This window comes from Mustela lutreola, chromosome X, assembly GCF_030435805.1.
Source record: "Mustela lutreola isolate mMusLut2 chromosome X, mMusLut2.pri, whole genome shotgun sequence".
Classification (NCBI taxonomy): Eukaryota; Metazoa; Chordata; class Mammalia; order Carnivora; family Mustelidae; genus Mustela; species Mustela lutreola.
The window spans coordinates 124873291-124891880 of record NC_081308.1 but is presented as its reverse complement, the minus strand read 5'-3'; positions in this window follow the sequence as shown (position 1 = coordinate 124891880).

The window sequence follows — 18590 nt, the reverse complement described above, 5'->3', positions numbered from 1 at the left end:
ACTACATCAAACTAAAAATCTTCTGCACAGCTAAAGAAACAAAAAAAATGAAAGGAAACCTGCAGAATGGGAGAAAATATTTGCAAGTCATATATCTCATGAGGGGTTAATATCCAAAATATATAAGTGATTCATATAACTCATTAACAAACAAACAAAAAGCAAAAATTTAAAAATCTAATTTTAAAATGACCAAAGGACCTGAGTAAACATTTTCCAAAGGAGACATACAAATGGCCAACAGGTACATGAAAAATTGCTTAATATGACTAGTCATCTGGAAAATGCAAATCAAAACCACAATGAGATACCACATCACACTTGTTAGAATGGCTAGTATCAAAAGGACAACAGTTAACAAATGCTGGTGAGAATATGGTGAAAAGGTAACCCTCGTGTGCTGTTGGTGAGAATGTGAGTTAGTATAGCCATTGTGGAAAACAATATGGAGGTTCTTCAAAAATTAAAATAGAACTATCATATGATCCAGCAATTCTATTTCTGGGTATATATCTGTAAATTCTGATCTTGAAGAGATATCTGAACTCCCATGTTTATTGCAACATTATTCACAATAGCCAAGATATGGAAATACCTTTGTTTGTCAATAGATGAATGGATTAGGAAGATGTTTCATATATAAATATTTTCATATATGTTACATATATCAATTGTATGTGTTATATATGTTTTATATGTGATATATTTATATTTATGTTGTATACTTGTTATATATATGTTGCCCTTATAATGGAATATCATTCAGCCATCAGAAAGATGGGAATCCTGTGATTTGCAACAACATGGGTGGAACTCGAGGGCATTATTCTAAGTAAAGTAAGTCAGAGAAAGACAAATACTGTATGATATCATTTATATGTACAATATAAGAATCCAGAACTCATGGAAACAGAGCGGAGTGGTGGTTGCTATGGGTTAGAGGAGTGGGAAATGGGGAGTTGTTGGTCAAAGTTTATAAACTTCAGGTATAAGATTAACAAGTTCTCAAAATCTAATGTAGAGTATAGTGATAATAGTTAATAGTATTGCACTATATACTTGAAAGCTACTAAGAGAATAGAATTTACAACATGGGTGAACTTCAAGGGTGTTTGCTAAGTGGAATAAGACAGAGAAAGATAATACTGAAAGATCTTTCTTACTTGTAGAATCTAAACAAACAAATAAGCCAAGCTCATCAATACAGAGAAGATTGATCCTGTCAGAGACATGGCAGGGGGATAAGAAAAATAGATGAAGGGGGCCAAAAGGTATGTATGTATGTATGTATGTATGTATGTATGCATAAATAAATAAATATACTAGCAACATAAAATAAATGGTAATTATGTAACATCGGTGCTAGCTAAGACTTTAGTGGTAATAATTTTGCAATATATACATGTGTCAAGTTAAGACTATCGATACCTTAAATTCACAGAATGCTATATATAAATTCTATCTCAATAAAGCTGGAAAAACATTTAAAAACTGACCAAACGATATAGGAAAAGATTCTCAACATCACTAATTGTGAGGGAAATTCAAATCAAAACCACAATGACGTGTCACCTCATACCTGCAAGGATAGCCATCCTAGACAGAGAGTTACATAAATATATAAATATGCATCGTGAACAGAAAATAAAACGTGTTGGCAAGGATGTGGGAACCCTTGTGTGTGGTTGGTGGGGGTGTAAGTTAGTGCGGCCACTATGGAAAACAGGAAAACAATATGGAGCTTACCCCCAAAGTTAAAAATAGAACAATCATATGATTTAGCAGTCCAGCTTCTGGGTATTTATTCAAAGTAGTTGGAATCAGGATCTCAAGCAGACATTTGCATTCCCATCTTTCTTGTACCATAATTCACAATAGAACAGAGGTGAAAAAAGTATAAATGTCCATGGATGGATGACTGGGTGAAGAAAGTGTGGTATATGCATACACTGGAATATGATTCAGTTTTTAAAAAAGGAGGAGGCCCTGTCATATGCTACTCTATGGATGAAACTTGAGGACATTATACTAAGTGAAATGAGCCAGTCACCGAAGGGCAAATACTTCATATAAGTGGAATCATGTAGTAATTCAAGTAGTCAAACTTATTGAAGCAGAAAGTAAGAATCGTGGTCACCAGGGACAGAGGGTAGTGTGAAATGGAAGGTTGATGTTCAAGAGGTATAGTTTCACCATGAGCACTGGGTATTATATGCAAACAATGAATCGTGGAACACAACATCAAAAACTAATGAAGTACTGTATGTTGACTAATGTAAAATAGTAAAAAAATTCCTAAAAAATAATAAATGGGAGGGTATAGAGCTTCAGCCATGCAAGATGAAAAAGTTCTTGAAGTCTGTTGTACAACAATGGGCAATAGTAAACAAGACTGTATAGAACACTTAAAAATTTGTTAAGAGGTTAGGTTTCATGTTATGTATTTTTACCACAATAAAAAATAGATTTCAAAAAAAAATAGATTTCATCTTGGATTTTATTTATGTTGATGCTAGTTACCGTAAGAAGCCGAGTCCTGAATCATTCATCCTTTCTCTCCTGAGTCATTCATCCTTTCTCTCCTGGACCCTAAAAGCCATATTGCATCTTTTTTTCTGTTTCTCCTACCTTCTCTCAACTCCTGAAACTCATTTGCTGGATCCTTTGGAAATTATCACCACCAATACATACCTCATCATTTGAAAAAGATCTCATGTTTTCAACACATGGACCCCATTGTCCCTCATTTACAGACTCTTGATTCCCTGTCACTTCCTCCAACTCTACTCCTTCCCTAATTCTGGGCAGTTTCAGTATTAACACAGACGGTCCTACCAGTCGTCTGTCTTCTCAGTTCCTTTTCCTTTCCTCTAGTGAACTTGTTTTTCACTTCCTTATAATCATTCCCATGGCCACATCCTAGACTTTATCATTTCCAATAACCATAACTCCTCCAGGATCCCATTCCTTGGCCATAGCCTTCTAACTTTCCAACTCACTCTCTTTAGTACCACATCTAAAATATTTTTGACCACCCTCTAACATATCTAATACATTGAATTTACATCCTTTTGATTTTTGTCACCCATTTATACTGTCAGATTCCTCCTTATCCAGATTGTATTATATAGTCAACTATCAGAATCATTAATTGCATGCATGCCTCTTTATAGCTGTACTGTTGTACTTATTTGGGTTAATCATAATCATGAGAGGTTAATGTTTCAAAAGTTTGGCCATTAGATCAGTAGTACATGAACTAAAGCATTGCAGATGTACGTAGGAGAGGGGGCACCCTTGAGTTATGGGAATGGAATTGACAAAACCTGCTGACAATGGGTGATTAGAGAGGGCAAGGAGCTAAGAATGGCTTCTATGTCTCTCTTGGGAGATGGAGTATAGCTAGTGGAGACATTAATTGGTGTAGGTTAATACAAGGAGAGACATATGTCTGAGAAAAGTTAATTAAGTTGCTTCCAGTCCTACTGGAGTTTTCATTGCCACTGCATCACCCAAGTGGAGAGGTCTAGGTAGTAGTAGAAAAATATGGTCTCAGGGTTCAGAGGAAAATTCAGAACAGGAGTTATTGAAGAATGGTAAGAAGTTAAGTCCATGTGAGTGAAAGAAATCATTCAAGGGAAACCACATAAAACAAAACAAAATGTAAGAAAAAACTGCATCAAGAACAAAACAATACCTGCTTTGGGAATGTTTGGCTCATTTTTGTTTTTACTATTTTTTGGTGTCCATCACAGTGTGCAATCAACATACTATTATCTAATTCTTCCCCAAAGAAGGAAATTATAGAAAAATAGAGATACATTTATCTCTATAATAACAAGTTATATAATTCTTTTAAAATACATTTTGCATAGTTCCAAAATGATGCATTATTAGAAAAAAAATGTTTTCTGATGAGAACCTGAACTGTCATGATAAGAACATTTATAGCTTTATTTTATTCTCATATATTTTGGTCCTAAGGACATTTTCCCTATGATTTAAGATCCATTATAAACATTGAACTATTTGTGTTAGGATCTCTATAAACAAAGCCCCTTCCCAAATATTGGGCCAAATGCCTGAACTATTCTGATTCTTATATAAAGCCCAGCATTGGAAGAGATTATATCTCTACTGGAAGAAAGGGAGATTTATCAGAAATCAGCAAATGTTCATTAAATCCTAAAAGATTAAACACACAGGCTGGGGCTTGGTAGTTGTGCTTGGTCATTTTCCCGTTTGCTTTCAGAAACATTCTTCATTCAAATATAGCATCATCATTCCTGTAACAAGAACAATGCCATTTCCTGAAGTTATCCTGAAAGTCAAAGGCAAAATTGGGTTATAAACTTGGCCCAGCTTTTTCTTAGCCATGTGATATTCACAAGTCACGGACCTCTCTAAGACTCAGTTTCCTTATATAAAATATTTTTAAATACTTAATATAATTGTCAAGAGGATATTTATAAATAACACAAAAGACTGTTGAGTAACATGTAAGGTATTAACGCTCTCCAGTGTAGTTCCATGAAAACAAGAGTTTTTCTTTCTTGTGCTTGCTGATGTAAGTACCCAGTAGAATACATGGCATAAAGGAGGTATTCAATAAATATTTCTTGGATGAATTGATTAATTTGACTTTATTTTATCTGGCTTTTAAAATCCTTCAAATTGCATGCTAAATAAAAAGCAAAAAATAAGACATGTGGAAAAATATTTACATCAAGAAATGAAAGAAGATGGGATTGGGAGGGAGACAAACCATAAGTGACTCTTAATCTCACAAAACAAACTGAGGGTTGCTGGGGGGAGGGGGTTTGGGAGAAGGGGGTGGTATTATGGACATTGGGGAGGGTATGTGTTTTAGTGAGTGCTGTGAAATGTGTAAACCTGGTGATTCACAGACCTGTACCCCTGGGGATAAAAATATATGTTTATAAAAAATAAAAAATTATATTAAAAAAATGTGAATAATGCTAAAAAAAAAAGAAGAAAAGAAAAATGGACAAAAATACTTCATAGAGGCCATGAGATCACAATAAATCTAGTTGTTAAATGGGAAACATCAAATCGGAACAAGTAGAAAATCTTGAAATACAAATGAGGTGAAACTCCCCATGCCATAAATTCTAGTCATCTCAATTTTAAAATGAGCTTACAGTAAGAAACAAAAATAAAAACAAAATACACTTCATGGGGATAAAAATATATGTTTATAAAAAATAAAAAATAAAAATTAAAAACAAAATAATCTTTTACCAGGAGGTAGGATTTTTTTTTTAACAATTCTTTTTATGCGTTCTTGGGAGTGTTTTCCAAATTCTGTATTTTCTTCCATTGCTTTCATAAGCTAAGAAACTGGTTTTGCCATTATCAAGTATTTCTTACCTCTCAACTCTACCACCTGTGATTACTATGCAGCAGATGGTTTTTAATTTGGGAGGCTTAGGTACTGGGGAATTTTTTCATTAGTGAATGTTGCAAATGGGCCTATTTTTAAATTATCTGTATATCACACTGGAGATAATCAACACCATTTTATAAAGATCTTTTACTTTTCATAAATTTGTTTTCCCTTGCTTTTGTTTAAATGTTGACTGCCTGTCCTTCTTAACAGGTTTATCTGTTTCAGTGGTTCAGATATGTTTCCCTGAATTCATTTTAATTTTTCCTCTTCCATTGAAGTATACTACATTTTCTCAGTGTCACTTTGTTTTATAGACAAATTGGTGTATTTAGACCATTTATATTTAAAGTGATTATTGTTACATTTGATTAATGCCTACGATGTTTGTAACTGTTTTTATTAATTGCACTGGTTTTTGTTGCTTCTCCCCTTTCCCATCTTGTTCTCCCTTCTCTGGTTTTATATGATTCCATTCTCTCTCCTCTCGTACCATACCAATTGTACTTTTAAAAAATTGTTTTAGTTTTTCCTCGAGAGTTTACAGTATAAATTTGTGACTGATCCAAGTCAACTTTCAAATACCATTCTATCACATATGGATAGTGAAGTTCACATAATAGAATGTTCTCAATTTCTCCCTCCTGGCCCTGATAACATTTGCTGCCTTTTATTTCACTTATCCATATGCTCTAATTACCTAATATGTTGATGGATTATCACTTTGGACAGTCATAAAACAGATCAATTAAGAATAAGAAGAATAAGAAGGCGGTTAATCCATTCCAAACCATGTGAATGCTATATAGTTGGGAACAGGTCAAATTTATGCTACAGAAGCAACTACAACATTCAATGCTTAGACAAAATGCCAAAAGCTTTTCATAGGTAAAAAGTTGTAAATAAGGAAAAGGCAAACACAAAATGAGAAACAGCAACAGATGTAATCAAGACATTCACCAAAGAATAAATACCAGTGATCAACATCAATAAAATATGAAAAAAATATTTTCCCTCACTAGTAATCAAATATACATATTTTAAGGTGAGATTACTTTTTCACACATCATATTTGCAAACATCAGTACTACTGTTCCTATAAAAGGTTGGCAAGTACGTGAGGAAAATGGCATTCTTTTCTATTTTCAGGCAGACTATGAATTGGCGATAAAAGCTCTTCTGAAAGGCAGTTGCCAATTGATATAAAAAACCTTAAAAGGAACATACATTTTTTGCTTAACATTTTAACTTTGAGGCATTTAATCTAAAAACATTACCGCAGCAGCATTGTTCATAATAGCAACGATTGTAAAGACAACTAAAAATTCACAATTAAACATATTATTAAGGGTTTTTTTAAGGTTCTAGATGCTGCTAGATGTTAGGGACGCTGCAATGAAATAGAAATGCATGATACTTATCCTCACGAAACTTGCATCCTCTATGGGGTTGTAAACAATCTGAATGCTATAGCAATCATTAGAAAAAATGACGGATATATATTTTTTGACATGGAAATAGTTTCCCAAAATATTTTATGGAAGAAAGGACTTCAATACAGCATGTAGAGTTTGATTCAACTTCTAGGAAATAAAAATGTACATTCATTTATGTATATGGACCCATCTAATTGTAAATAGTATCTACATTATAAACATTTAGGGTAGAAAAATAAATACCAAAATATTAACAGTACATACTTCTGAGATGGCATTATCAGCACTTTCTAATTTTATTATTTAAAGCTTTTGTTGCATTTCCAGATTATTTTGCACCGAGTACAGGTTTACATTTAGAAAACATTAATAAAGCTATTTCCAAGCAGAGTAATACAGCCATTAAATTAACATATTCCTGGTGTCCCTTCAAGTTCTGACCTCCTTATATCTGCAGGGCCCCCCTCCCCTCCAATTCCCCCATCCTACCTTAGACTGTAGTCCTATTCTACACATGTCCTCCCGAACACCCAGAGTTTTCTTGGGACTCAGTGCCTTTGCGAGCTCTCCCCGCCTCCTCTTGTCTGAAAAACACTTTCCCACCCTTTCACTCGTGTACCTGCTTCTGGCGGTTGAGGAGTCACCTCAGCTGTCTTTCCTTAAAAGCACCCCTCCCCTATCTCCTTGCCTTCGGACTATGACAAATGCCTCTTCTCTTTACTACCACAGCACAGCACACTTGTGTACTGTGGACCAATTCATCATGTAAATGGAAAAATAAATTTAATATTAGTTTCCTCCTTTTCCTGCCTGCTGTCTCTCACCAGCAGCTCCTCTCGTTCTAGTCTCCTCCTCACTCACCTGCATCCATTAGCACCAGCCGCAGAAGGGCACAGACAGTACCAATTTAGGGCTTTTGTCCTGGCTGTTCCTTCCGCCTAGAATTTATGCCCCAAGATACCAGTCTATGCCTGTTGGCTTCTGTTGTGTCCCCTGCAGCCACAACAGTACCTGAAACACATTAGGGGTTTAATTAATTTCTGTTAAATAGGAATAAACATTAAACCACAGAATTCCTGTTCATTTTTACTGCCAAGTAAAAACATCTAGATTTATGTTAGAAGGAGCTTTATTCGAAAAGACCACAGTTATAGAGAGAATGCTCTGGTCGCAAGTTCTGCAGGTGTCTCATAATTGAACGGAGAAAGGTGTTTTTTAACTTTGAATACAAAGTTGTTCCTGTGTGTTATTATTGCTACAGTTTCACTCACATATACTGATTACGACATTCACCCACAGTAACTTTTATTTTAGACAAAACAGGAAGGAGGATAATTGTGAACTGTCATACACCAGTATTTTGTAGCAAATCACCAGAGCTTATGAATATATACCTCTTACAATTTTTACAGTCATAACTATCTCTTATAGCACAACTCTTCAGTGAGGCAAAAATGAATACGTTCATTAATAGACCCAAAGATATAGCTTTAAAAGTATGCTTAGTAATTAGCATTTCAATATTTATCTTATTTAAAAATGATCTGTTTATTTAATAAATATTTATTAATTAATTTAGCATAAGTCTGAGGTTTTAATTTACCAGAAGATTTTGAAAACTGTTTTCAAGTTGACATATTACAAAACATAATTAGTGTTAAAATAAGGTTTGTCAGGATAATGATTTAATTTGGTTAAACGCAAATTTCCATTTTTTATAATCTTAAATATTTATGTAGCGTTAGTCTATTCAATCAGTAAACCTGAATAAGTTTAGGAAGAATATTCCAAATAGAATTTTAAATGTCTGCTTACATTTTACCTAAACTTGATAACTCAGAAAACATACCTGATGTTATTAAACCAATAATATTAAACTAGTCTTGTTTGTCAAGATTTATTTGTGTGAACTTGAGTTTTAAAAATATCTGCGTTGGGGTGCCTGGGTGGCTCAGTCAGTTAAGTGTCTGACTCTTGATTTCAGCTCAGGTCATGATCTCAGGGTCGTGGGATTGAGATCTGTGGAAGGCTCCAGGCTGGCTGTGGACCCTGCCTAGGATTCTCTCTCTATCTCTCTCTGCCTCTCCCTCAAGCCCCACCCCATATGTGTGCATGTGTGCTTTCTCTCTCTCTCTCTCTCTCAAACAAATAAATAAAAATAAAAATATTTGGGTTAGCACCTGGTATTGTATGCAAGTGTTGAATTACTATGTTGTACAGTTGAAACAAATATTCCGCATGTTAAATAACTGGAATTTAAATAAAAAATTTAAAAATATTTGAGTTAGTTTTCATAAGAGTATTTTAAAAAATCCTAGATGTTAAAGTTCTTTAATTTTTGAGAATTGTAGGAATATTTTTTTAATATAAATTTTTATTTTTTATAAACATATATTTTTATCCCCAGGGGTACAGGTCTGTGAATCACCAGGTTTACACACTTCACAGCACTCACCCAAGCACATACCCTCCCCAATGTCCATAATCCCACCCCCTTCTCCCAAACCCCCTCCGCCCAGCAACGCTCAGTTTGTTTTGTGAGATTAAGAGTCACTTATGGTTTGTCTCACTCCCAATCCCATCTTGTTTCATTTATTCTTCTCGTACCCACTTAAGCCCCCATGTTGCATCACCACTTCCTCATATCAGGGAGATCATATGATAGTTGTCTTTCTCTGCTTGACTTATTTCGCTAAGCATGATACGCTCTAGTTCCGGAATATTTAATTTAGAGACGTGCTTATTTATCTTTAAGCCAATTATAATAGAGTCCTTTAAGGCATTTTATAATCTAATATGTTAGTACTATCTGGGTGTAGGAAAAGAACATACGTAAATATATATACAGCCAGACACAAAGAGAGAATTAATAGCTTTAATTTAAAATGTTTAACTCATTGGTTAAGAAGAGTTGGCTCTTGCCCCTGGACACCTTTACATTTTTATAAAACTCAGGACTGCATTTCTGGTAGATCGGGCAAGTGGAAGTTATCTACTCATAATGAGAGCTGAAGCATTCCTGACAATATTAGTGGAGGAAAACCCTTAAAATTTTCTTTGCCCTGATATGTAATCTCACAGAGGCTGTGGATTAAAATCTTGGGCAAGGGACTGAGGAGATGCCAAGTGACCATCTGGGTGTCTAAAGCTCATCCGACTTGATAAAACATCTAGCTTCTTGCCAGTTAGCTTTTTCAGCATTAGGTGTCTGCTGAATCCCTCAAGAACTCCTAAGAGGGAGGGGGGGCATAAAGCTTAAGCGACTATAGGATGTCGAAGGGCCCAAGGGGGATGGGAAAAATTTGGCAGACGTGGATAGAGGGATGGAGGAGGTAGGAGTGTTAACGAGGGACAGACCAAGGGATTCAAGGGAGCTGAAGGAAAAGTTGAAGGTCATGACACAGAGGAAGGAGGATGGGGAGAGGATGGGGGATAAGGAATTGGTGAGCCAGGATGCAGAGATGACATGTTTCCCAAAGAGGCCACTGAAATTCTAAATGGACTATAGGGAAATTTGCCATTTTTGAAGATATTGAACGGAGTTAATGCCACCATGGTGGGGAAGATAGTCAGCAGGGAAAATAGAGGGAGAGTCACCCATAGCATTAGTCAGTGAAATCAGAGATAAGACCTTAAAGAAGCCAAGAGTCCTGCTTGATTATTCCCCTGGTACAGTTCTGAAGGGCCAAGAAAATTCCCTACCCCAGTTCCCAAAGAAAATGAAGGAGTCCTCACACAAAAGAGTAGGGAAGGTTTCTTCTCAAGAGTTAGGGAATGAGGGGCGCCTGGGTGGCTCAGTGGGTTAAGCCTCTGCCTTCAGCTCAGGTCATGATCCCAGGGTCCTGGGATCGAGCCCCGCATCGGGCTCTCTGCTCAGCTTCCTCCTTTCTCTCTGTGATCTCTGTCTGTTAAAAAAAAAAAAAAAAAGTTAGGGAATGAGACCTCAAAACGCTGAAGAAAAAATTCTTTGCCCAAACAGTCAAAGTAACTCCTTATTGAGCATAGACATGATGCCCAGAGCACTGGCTTGAGAACTGAACTTACCAAAGGATTCCCAAAATCATGAACGAGAGAGGAGTTCAAAGAATTTGCAAGGTGCCATTAGATATTGGACAGGTAGACAGGGGGAAAGTGAAGTCCAGTCTTGTGTTGAGTCATAGCACTATAAAACTGTCAAACAATAAATCAAATCCAGAGTTAGGTAAAGAAAGAATTTATTTGAAAAGACTGTTGCAAGAGGGAGAATGCTCTGACCACAAGATCCACAGGCACCTCAAAATAGAAGAGGAAAAATGGTTTTTCTGTTTTTTGTTTTTGTTTTTAAATAGGGAAGGGTAAGCAGGGCTAGCAGGAACTTTGCCAGGGGCTGTGGGGGTGAGTGGCCTGCGTGATTTGGTGGGGATGGGAGTGAGGGGTTCATGGAAAATGTTTCTCTTGAGGACAGCCCCGAATGAGCTGCATCTCAGTGCCTGCTTAAGCTTCAGAGTGAGACAAAATGTAGGGATCTGTGGGAGAAGGGAAGTTATCAAGTCAATGGAAACAAAACAAAGAAAAAAAATCCAGTGGGCTACTTATGAGTAATTGAGTGAGTACTTGGTCTTTATCATTCTGAAGACTCCCTGACTTTGCCCTTTGCGTCTCTCAAGTTGGTATTGCTCAGTGTTCTCAAGAATGATTTAAAATATCATACTTTAGGGGGAGCCTGTGTGGCCCCTTTGGTTAAGTGACTGGCTCTTGGGTTCGAATCAGGTCGTGATCTTAAAGGTGGTGAGATTGAGCTTCACCTCAGCTTCTGTGCTCAGAACAGAGTCTGGTTGAGTTTCTCTCTCCCTCGCCCTCTGCCCTTCCCCCAACCACCCCCCCCCCCTTTCTCACTCAAATAAATAAAACCTTAAAAAAAATCATACTTAAGAAAGTCAAAGCCTCAGAGTAACCAAGTTTTCACTGCGCCCATGTCTTCAGCTTCTCAGACTTCTGTGTTCCCTGGTCAAACTAAATGAGATCCCAGACTTTTCATATGTCAGAGATATGTTTATCTAGAGCTATTTCTGCCACTCTCTTAGCATAATTATTGTTAGTAGCTATAATTAAGTAGATATTTCACAACTTTTTCTGAGATAACCTCAACTCCCTTGCAGACCCTGTCACTGAGATTTCAAGTGAAATTATAACCACTTCCCAGCAAGAAGAGGAAATCATGGTGTCCCAAACTTTGGGACCAGGAATCTAGCAGGAATTGGTGGAGCCAGGATCATAGTCCCCTTCAAAATGGTTCAAAGGAAAGGGAGAATTTATTGGAAGGGAATGGGGAGATACAGCAGAAGCCAAGGGCAGAATGTCCAGGGTTCAGATGGCCCCTTTTCCACACCTGCTGACCGTGACCACAGCAGCTACTATCTCTCCAGGAGATGGCTCTGGGTAAGTCACTTTTTTTCCATGTAGGTGTCATATGTGTAAAATGACTTGGATATATATCACGATATGGAATAAGACATATCTGGAAAAAATTTCTAACTATACAGGCGGGGGAGATTTTTTTTTTTCCTGAGGGAACTAGAGGCTGGAGCCACCCTTGTCTACCTGCTTCAGGACCCCTTGGCATGCCTCCTCCATCTTGGCAACCATGGTCCTGTCTGAAGTCTTTTCTCTTTGTCCCTGAGAATACTGTATTGAGTGAGTTCATGTTTATTAGCGCCATGACTCTCGGCCTTTGCCTGGAGCTGGGGAACTACATCACCCAGAAGGCTCTCCTCCATGAGCGGCGGCGTCGCTGGCCAATGAAGAAGCCGGAGAGGGACGAAACCGTGCCCTACGCGCCGTGTCGGGGCGGGACTTCTGGCATTGTCCCCGCGGCGGTGATTTTATTCGTGCCGGGCGCCGGAGCCCCGCGTCCGGCCCAAGGTGACGGAAGAGAAACTGCTGTCCTCACTGCACAGACCCGGGTCCGAGGCTCGGCAGTGTCGCTTCCCCGGATCCCCCGCCGCGGGGGCCGAGCTGGGGACCACGGAGTTCGGGTCCCCGCCCGTGTCTCCGGGCCTCGGTCCGCCCGCAGGCTCTGCCGGCGGCGGCCGCGCTGTCGGACCGGGCGCAGGTGGGGGCCAGGGGGTCGCTCGCCCGACGCCCGCCCGACGCCGCCTCCCGATCCTAAAGCTCCGAATGAGGGCGCCTGCTGAGGGCGGACAGTGGGGTGCCCCGAGGGACGTCGCCATTTCTGACGGCCAGTGGGAGCCGGCGTGGCGGGTGTTCCCGGCAGAAGGACGAGCGTGCGCCGAGGCTTGGGTGTGCCACTGGGTAGGGAGCGCTTGGGGGACTTCGAGGGAAGCCGAGCCTCCGCGCGCTGTCTGCCCGGACTGGAGCGCGAGGGCCGGCTCGCACCTGGAAAGGCACCCGGACAGCTGGACCTTTCTACCTGGGGCGCTACCCGCCACGGAGAGTTGTGAATTCAGCCGGGACACGATCTGCTTTAGGATTTTAAGTTTCCCCAAAGGTTGCCCAGGGGAGATTGGGGGGAGCGGGGAGACTAAGGAAGAGGCTGCTGCAGTGGAGTCCAGCGGCATCAGGATGGGGTCCAGACCCGTGATGGCGGCAGAGGAGGGCCACGTACCCCGAGGACAGATCGAGCGTTTAGGGATAGAGCCCTCTTCCTGCTGCATCGGAGGCTGTGAGGGAAAGGAGGGAGTGAAGGCCCACCCCAAGGTTTCTTTCTGAACATCTGGGAGAGTGGAGAAGACCATGGGTGGAGGGTGCAGGTTGCCCCGGGGGTGGGGAAGCAGATCAGAGGTTCCATTTTGGACTTAGTGATTCTGAGATGTTCCAGAAGAGTGTTGGGGAGGGGGTGGAGAAAGAAAGAGAAAGAGATGGACAGAGGGACAAGCAAGTCTGAAGTTCCAGGAGGAGTCTACACGGGGGAAGTCCAAGGGAGTTTTAGATCTGGACCAGGACATAGCCCGGGGAGTGCATTTAGGAGAGGCAAGCTTAAGGTCCGTTCTTTGAAAGTGAGAGGTGGAAGTGCTGGAGGGTACGCGCAGGGTTGGACATCCCCGAGGCCGCCTCCAAAGAGGAGGGAGCCTTTAGTCCCATTGGGTTCGGGCTGTTATCTGAGGGAGAGGAGGCCACGGTTAAGGCGTAGTGGGCGAAGAGCTGGACAGGGTTAGAGACAGAGCTGTGGGGTGGTGTCGGTCCAGTGCCGCGTGGGCTCCGCAGGACCTTGTGTCTAATCCCTGGGAGCAAGGGAAGAGTTAGCTAGGCCAGTGGAACAGCCTAGACCAGACTAGGGCACGGGTTCATCAGCTTCTCCAGCTCTTTTAGCCGCTCAGCAGGAGGGTTGGTCCATTATTCTAATGGACATTTCTTGAGCAGGTTCTCCTCCAGACCACGTGGTACACACAGGCTGCATTGTCTGCTTAGACCCCTCCCCCCCAAGAATTTATTTACTTATTTAGTAAATGACTGCTTCTTTAAATAGTTCTCTAAATAGAAACACACAACAGAAGTTTAAAGTTACAGATTTAACTAGTTAAATTCACATAAATTCCTACTAATTGTTTGAAAAGTAACTATACCTCTAAACATTTGATTAAAATAAAGTATTAGCTATCACACCCTCTTAAACGCTTAAAAGCAAGAAAGCCACCCACATTTTCAAAGGCTCATCGCCTCATTGCACCAAGGTGTTAATCCTGTAGACAGTAAAAGCTGATATGCCGCTCTTGACATGTACTAAAGTGTTTGATATCAACAGCAGCCCTATGGGATAGGTACCACTGTGCCCGTTTGACAGATCAGGACATTGAGGCACAGGGAGGTTGAGTCCTTCTGTAAGTTTGTGCAGTTGGTACGAGGCAGTGCTGTAGTTTGAACCCAGTTTTCATTTATGGTTTGGATGTAAACATACGCTGGGCCCGTTCATTCCTCTAGCGGACATCCTGTTTACTCTCATCACAGCCCTGCTGGCTGTCAGGTCTTGCCTTCTTTTTCCCTTTGCTGTCACATGACTCGATCCAAACCCTCACTTCATTGCAAGCTTGACCCAGTGTCCCCTCCTTCAAGATGACTTCCTTGGTTGCCCCATGGAAAGTTGCCCCCAGTTTCTTGTTTCCTTACTCTTTTGTTGTCTTTAGGACTTTCTTGATCTTTTGTTTAGTTCCTTGTGGATGATCTGTCTCCAACCCTGGAATGTAAGCTTCTCCTTGTGCTCTACCCCAGGCCTAGAGCAGTGCTGGTTTGTAACAGGTGCTCAGTAAAGGAGTAAATGAGCGTACGATGCTACCCTTCACGGACTCCCTACCATGCCTTGGGAAGTTCCATGCTTGGAGACGATCTTGCCCCCTTCTGTTCTTCCCTTGCTCACTGCCATCCAGCCAGGCCAACCTGAATATGCCAAACTCTTTCCCACTTCCTCCCAGCTTTGACCTTCGGAGTTGCCTCTGATGGGGACACTGTTGCCAGATCTTTCCTTGGCGGCCCTTTCACATCCTTCTAGGCTCTGCTCAAATATCACCTCTTTAATGAGGCTTTTCCTGGCAGTTCTAGCTAAAACAGCCCCTGTCCCAGTCTGTTCTCATTTTGGCATTTTTGTGCAGGGGACATGGCACAGTTACAAAAGCAAAGATGCATGTTAGGTTGAGCTTTTCCAGTTTGTGCTGAGGGAGTAAATAGGAAAAATAGTAGTAACAAAACAACCGTGAAGTGTTGGCCTTCATCAAGCCCTTGATATGCACTGAGGGACAATTATTATGTACCACCTCATTTAAGTCTTACCTCCTTAGAATTTGCTTCTGGGGGCGCCTGGGTGGCTCAGTGGGTTATGCTTCTGCTTTCAGCTCAGGTCAGGATCCCAGGGTCCTAGGATTGAGCCCCGCATCGGGCTCTTTGCTCAGCAGGGAGCCTGCTTCCTCCTCTCTCTCTGCCTGCCTCTCTGCCTGCTTGTGATCTCTGTCTGTCAAATAAATAAATAAAATCTTTAAAAGAAAAAAAAAAAAAGAATTTGCTTCTGTTCTTATCCTTACTTCACAGAAAGGAAACTTGAGGCTCAGAGAAGTCAATTTCCCAACCCAAGGTCACCCAGCCCTTAAGTAGCTGAAGCTCCAATTCAGTATGCCAACCCCCAGAGCCTCCACTCCTAAACACAACAGTACCCATCGCGGGCTGGGGAGGCCTGGAGATGACACCTGAAATCTACTTTGCAGAATGGGTGTAGGCTTTCTAATGAGGAAGGCATAAGGAGCAAGAAGGGACATGGATTGGTCAAGAAGGCACGAGGGGGCTGGTGTGGTTGCTGAGGTCCCCTTCCAGCTGCTGAGACCCGTCCCATTGGGCAAGACTGTGCTATTGGAATTGCTGCATGTTCATCTCACTCTCACTGTAGTGGTGGAGGGGTATGGGGGTTATACACATAGACCCTGAGCCAGAGGGACCTGGGTTCAGATGTCTGCTTTTTAGATGTGACTCTGCTTGACTTGCTGGATCTCCCTGAGCCTCAGCACACTGGCTGTGACACGGAGATGATGACAGTGTTGACCTGGGCTGTGGGAAGATGAACACAAGTAGTAAAAACATAGCAGGCACAGGTGTGGGCCAGGCATTCCAGTGTTTGCCTTATGAACATTTTTCTCTTGCATTCTGACAACAGCCTGCTGAAGCGGGGAAGGTTAGTACTACTGATGCAGAACTCACTGCTCAGAGGAATGAAGTGACTTCCCCAAGGTCACACAGCAGGCAAGCCCTCAGCACAGAGCCAGGTGCACAGCGAGGACCGATGAGACTCAGCAGCTGCTGCTGTCACCATCACTGGTGGGATGATTGCTCTTATTATTTCCTCCTTTGACATCCTCTAGACATACTCTCTGCTCCTCTCAGGCCACCGAGGCGTGTTATTGTCTTGTGCCATTCTCCCCTGGCTGACCCCCCCCAGCAGACTTCTGTGTCAGACTCTGACAAAATTGCATTCTGGGCCAAGGCAGCATCTACCACCGCCCTTGAGCCCAGCACAGAGCGAGGCCCTCAGGAGGTGCCTAGTGATTCAGACCTTGGGTACCCGCTGGATCTTTTCCAGTGGTGGAGTGACAGTCTCTAATCCCTGCCTCTCTTTGACTTCCTAGGGATCAGCGACCTTTGAGGATGTGGCCATGACCTTCCCTTGGCGGTCCTAGCTCCACACATTGAGCCCAAAGGCCACTGTACCAGGAGGTGATGCTGCAGACCTGGATGCCCTTCTCTCACCGGGTAGGTTTTCACTTAAGCTGTCTCCTGGGGGGACCTGCAGCCTCCTTCATTCTGCCCTTGCACTTCAGGCCTGCCTAGGCCAGACGGTATGGGGGACCTTCCGTCTCTCTTCCCCACAGCTCCTGCTGTGTTTGTGTCTCACATCCTGCCTGGTCTCCCTGTGTGTCTAGCAGGGATTGGTGGGGCCAGGATCACAGCCCCCTTCAAAATGGTTCAAAAGAAATGGAGAATTGATTGGAAGGGAATGGGGAGATACAGCAGAAGCCAAGGGCAGAACGTCCAGCTGCGGCCCATGAGAGACTGCAGTCAAGAACCGAAAGGAACCATGATACACCTTGGCCTCCGTGTGTCTCTTGTCATGGCTTCTGTGTGTCTTCTCTATGCAGCTGATTAGCTCTTTCTGGTGCAGATCACTCTCTGAGGACCCTAGATTCCTTGCCTCTACTTTTGTCCACGAGTTCTACATCCTTGTTTTCAGTTTCTCTCTGTAGTTGGGCTTTTCTGCATGGACGTCCTGGAGGCATGAAAGGGCTACCTGAGCCTCTATTTCCCTCAGCTTCTCACCCCAGTGCCCTTCATAGGCTGGCCTCAATCTGAGATCCTTGTCCCAGACTTCCACAAGGAGGAAGCTGACTGGCCCAGGGGTCAAGGGGTCCTCAGAGCCCCCACAGCAGGGGCCCTTGGTGATGAGCTATTTTCCAAGGAGAAAGGTGAGTTGACGTTCAGAGGCATTTACTATCACTGTTACCTGGTACCCTTTGGAGGAAAACACAGTCTCAGTTAAAGGTTTAAAGCTCTGTCCTTCCCAGAGGCCTACCTCGAGGGCTGTTCCTCGTTTCCTAAGGTATGGACCAAGAGTCTCCAGTTACACAAGAGAGTGCACAGACCACTCATTAAATGACACTGGCGTCTGGAAAAAACGGTTCCTTTTCCCTCCGTCTCTTGTGGGTCAGTGTCAAGAGAAGCAGCTACCATTGTGCGAGTGTCACCCACTGTCACCCACGTGTCACCCCTGCCCCACTCATTTTATTACCCTAGACTCTCGGGCTTTGGCAAGCAAGGAAAAGTTGGGCAGTAGAGTGAGTCCCAATTTAGAGATGGCCCTTGACTTTGAGATGATATCCACTCATTCCCAATCTGCACTTCAAGGAGCAGTTTTCACTCTAGTCGCTCTGTCCCCTGCCTGAGTCTATCTTCCTGGATTTCCCTTTAAAGATGTCAGAGATCCAAGGATCAGAAAAGAAAGAAATTGCAAACAGAGGTTTCAGAAATGTCGAAACACAGCAGGCACAGAGACACTATTTTCATCTTCATTTCCCCCTGAAGTGGTAATTTTGCTGCTTCTCTGTCTGTCTCCTAATAGCTGGCTTTTATATACAAGATCCCCTTTTGGCGACCGAGCAAAACCTGACACAACAGAGCCTACCACCAAGGAGCCTTGCTCCATGGACAATTGACTTTGGGAGCCTCAGGGGGTGTCCAGAGTGGGCTGAGGCAGGGATCAGCACGGAAGGGCCTTCAGA